Source organism: Penaeus vannamei, chromosome 16, assembly GCF_042767895.1.
Source record: "Penaeus vannamei isolate JL-2024 chromosome 16, ASM4276789v1, whole genome shotgun sequence".
NCBI lineage: Eukaryota > Metazoa > Arthropoda > Malacostraca > Decapoda > Penaeidae > Penaeus > Penaeus vannamei.
The window spans coordinates 1,586,398-1,590,720 of NC_091564.1; the positions used below are offsets into that span (position 1 = coordinate 1,586,398).

The 4,323-nt window shown below is 36.3% G+C and overlaps 2 non-coding genes across 2 annotated transcripts; both read right to left on the reverse strand.

Annotated features, from left to right (window-relative positions):
• Positions 1-406: 406 nt before the first annotated feature.
• LOC138864515 (small nucleolar RNA snR46) lies at positions 407-609 on the reverse strand. The gene has a single exon (XR_011399174.1). It is a non-coding gene; the product is annotated as a small nucleolar RNA snR46 (small nucleolar RNA).
• Positions 610-912: 303 nt separating this feature from the next.
• Positions 913-1,091, reverse strand: LOC138864517 (small nucleolar RNA snR46). The gene has a single exon (XR_011399175.1). It is a non-coding gene; the product is annotated as a small nucleolar RNA snR46 (small nucleolar RNA).
• Positions 1,092-4,323: the final 3,232 nt, after the last annotated feature.

The window sequence follows — 4,323 nt, forward strand, 5'->3', positions numbered from 1 at the left end:
AGTGCACCGTCGGGAGGAAGTCCGGGAGAGCGGAAACGAAGAGGCCGGTCGCTGCGGTGGCCGAGAGGATGACAGAACCACGAGGGGAGTTGGCCTTTTCTCGGGCGTTTCCTCTCGTCAACATCCGCGTCTTCGGCTGTCTGTGGAAGTCCCGAGAGCCAGACTTCTTTTTAATTTGGATGATGCAGACAGACAGAGACAGGCATTCATACACAGGCATAGGCTTACATATATACCTAGGCCTACATTTATACCTAGGTTTACATATTTACCTAGGCCTGCATATATACACAGGCCTGCATATATACATAGGCCTACATATATACACAGGCCTGCATATATACATAGGCCTACATATATACCTAGGTTTACATATTTACCTAGGCCTGCATATTTACCTAGGCCTGCATATATACATAGGCCTGCATATATATATAGGCCTGCATATATATATAGGCCTGCATATATACATAGGCCTACATATATACCTAAGCCTACATATATACCTAGGCTTGTATATATACCTAGGCCTGCATATATACATAGGCCTGCATATATACATAGGCCTACATATATATACATAGGCCTACGTCTATATACATAGGCCTACGTCTATATACATAGGCCTACGTCTATATACATAGGCCTACGTCTATATACATAGGCCTACGTCTATATACATAGGCCTACGTCTATATACATAGGTCTACATCTATACACAGGCCTACATCTATATATATAGACCTACATCTATATACATAGGCCTACATATATAAATAGGTCTACATATATATATACATAGGCCTACATATATATACATAGGCCTACATATATATACATAGGCCTACATATATACATAGGCCTACATATATACATAGGCCTACATATATACATAGGCCTACATATATACATAGGCCTACATATATACATAGGCCTACATATATACATAGGCCTACATATATACATAGGCCTACATATATATACATAGGCCTACATATATATACATAGGCCTACATATATACACAGGCCTACATATATATACATAGGCCTACATATATATACATAGGCCTACGTATATATACATAGGCCTACATATATATACATAGGCCTACATACATATACATAGGCCTACATACATATACATAGGCCTACATACATATACATAGGCCTACAGACATATACATAGGCCTACATACATATACATAGGCCTACATACATATACATAGGCCTATATACATATACATAGGCCTATATACATATACATAGCCTATATACATAGGCCTACATACATATACATAGGCCTACATACATATACATAGGCCTACATACATATACATAGGCCTACATACATATACATAGGCCTACACGCATATACATAGGCCTACATACATTTACATAGAGCTACATACATATACATAGGCCTACATACATATACATAGGCCTACATACATATACATAGGCCTACATATATACATACACGCATACGCACTTTCATAATTTCAGTAATCTCTATCTTAGGGGAAAAAAAATCTAATCAGGTGAAAGAAACCACAAATGAAGTATCCAGTTAATCTTAGATAAATATAGTTGTGAATGTTCAGTGAAAATTCCTTTACATGGAAGTACTTTTATAAAAATGCAAATAAAAGTTTTGTTTGCTGCTTATTTCATTCTTAATCATTTAGATTTTAAGACATAATTTCGTAGTGCCATGGCAGAGCCAAATGAGACATCTTGATTTATCATGTGATACTTTTATCGTGATATCGGAAATAAAACGACGAATGGAACAATACAACATGCTTTTCTTGCTACGTTGAATTACTTACCATTTCTTATGCATAAACCCTTCACATTGTTTTGATATCGTGTAATACTTCAGTCAAAGAAATTTATTTTCAAGTTCTGGTAACAGGCGAGAACATTTTATCTTTTTTCCTTTAAAGCAATGCTATTAGTTTAAAGAGTGAGATCATGGATGAAAGAATGGAAAAATTCAGCAAATTTGTACTAAGAATAAAATTGTGTGTGTGCGCGCGCGTGCGTGCGTGCGTGATTGCATGCGTGTGTGTGTGTGTGTGTGTGTGTGTGTGTGTGTGTGTGTGTGTGTGTGTGCGCGCGCGCGCGTGTGTGTGTATGTGTGTGTGTGCGCGAGCGTGCGTGAATGCATGCGTGTGTGTGCTTGTATATGTGTTTATATATGTGTGAGTGAGAGAGAGAGTGAGTGTGTGTGTGTGTGTGTGTGTGTGTGTGTGTGTGTGTGTGTGTGTGTGTGTGTGTGTGTGTGTGTGTGTGTGTGTGTGTGTCTATCAGTATATAAATAAATATGATATATATTTATGCAAATATAATATATAGAGAGCTATAACACACATACACACACATACATATATATAATATATAGGTAGATAGATGCGTATACATACATATATAGAGAGAGATAGAGAGGTCGACAGATGAATATATTATTAGTACACAACAAGAGAGATTAAAAGACAAATGTGCGTTTATGTCAGTGTCTATCTATATCTTTATCTATCTATCTATATGTATGTATGTATCTATCTATATATGCACAAATATAAATTGCATCGGACCTCTCACAATTTTACAAACCGACGGGGGGGGGGGGGGGCATGAGGCACACAAACGCAAACATGTATGGGCCAGCATTCTGAACAGGGATTCATACTCTTGGTTGTTGAGCAAGAAATCTTAGGTGACTGTTAATGGTCACTCAACGAGCAAACGACCCAAGGAGTGTATAACTACCATCTAGCCTATTGAACCCAAAAAGGAAATAAACTTTTTCCCTGGAGTATTCTGATGACTGTTATTGGTAAGGAACTCTTCGTTATCGTAAATAAAAGAGAGGAATTTTGAGTTTAATTCAAATAATTGTAACAAGAAATGATAAATTATACAAATGATTATGCACTATATCTGATATCTCACAGGGCACTCTCATTGGCTCCTCCCTCTTTCTCAGCCCCAATGATTTGTGTTATTTTATGGTGTGTTTTTCAGTATATTTTCTTTGAAAATGGTTCAGTAATAACAATGGTAATATATATGAAAAATAAATAAAATAAATATTCAACGTTTGCAATTATTAAAGGCGAAGAGGTGGGCCTTAACTGGGGAGTTGCCAACAAGGATTTTCATCAAGATGAGTAGTTACACCAATGTAGAGATACCTTAAAACGGCCTCTTTTTGGTGGTCCTTTCACTTTAATTTTGAGTTCCACACTACTTCGAGTCTCACTGAATGAAAAAACACTCGAATCATGATCTTTGTACAAAATATCAATGATTTAGAAACCTAAACGATCATCATAGAATAAGTAATCAAGTAAGTAAGTGAGAGAGAGAGAGAGAGAGAGAGAGAGAGAGAGAGAGAGAGAGAGAGAGAGAGAGAGAGAGAGAGAGAGAGGGAGAGAGAGAGAGAGTGAGAGAGAGAGAGAGAAGAGCATATAGAATATATTTTGAACCTCAATATAAATTCAACATTGGTGATGTATTTATCATGTAAGATATTCCTGATATGGATTTATGATTTATAAAAATGTACACATCAAAAGCAAAAGATGTAGGCCTATCTCCTGTAGTGGAGCATCATTAGCATAATATATATTTTATAATGTTGTGCACTGGCTCGGCCCATTGATTTTGTAGTTAAACGTAAAAGATACTTTACTAACAGTTCATTCTGAAAAAATAAAATAAAATATTCGTGTGAATAGATTACCGAATGTTCAAGGTATTACTTGACTGCCGTATGTCACCTGAAATTTATGTTCCAAAATATTTACATTTAGGCATTAAGATCTTATTTTGGAAGTCATTTGTTTCCCTATTTAAGAAAGAAAAAATCATCTCTTTTACAAAGATTTAATTGATTTTTGTTCAGTGTGCAGTGTCACAAAAAATGTCTGGGCAAAACTGTGTCGTTAAACGTCAAGAAACAAGCACGCATATATTTTTCCTCCTTCTCATAAAGCCTAATATGGCCAAGCGTGCATTTATTCATGTGGTCGGGCAGGCAAGAATCCATTCACGTTTATGCGGACTGCGATTGTGAAATGTGTGTGGATGCAAATATGTGTCACTGATTGAACTTGTATTTCAGTGGGTATGCAAGCTGTACCAATGGAGTGCAAATAACCATGTTAATGCGCATAATGAAGAGGATTGTGTCAGAATAGCTCTGCAGCACGTTTCTTATGCTTTACTGTAAATACTTGACAAATACGCAATTTGGTTATTATCGCATTTATTCTATAAATTTACGTATTTCAGTGTGTGCATGCAAGCTGTACTAAT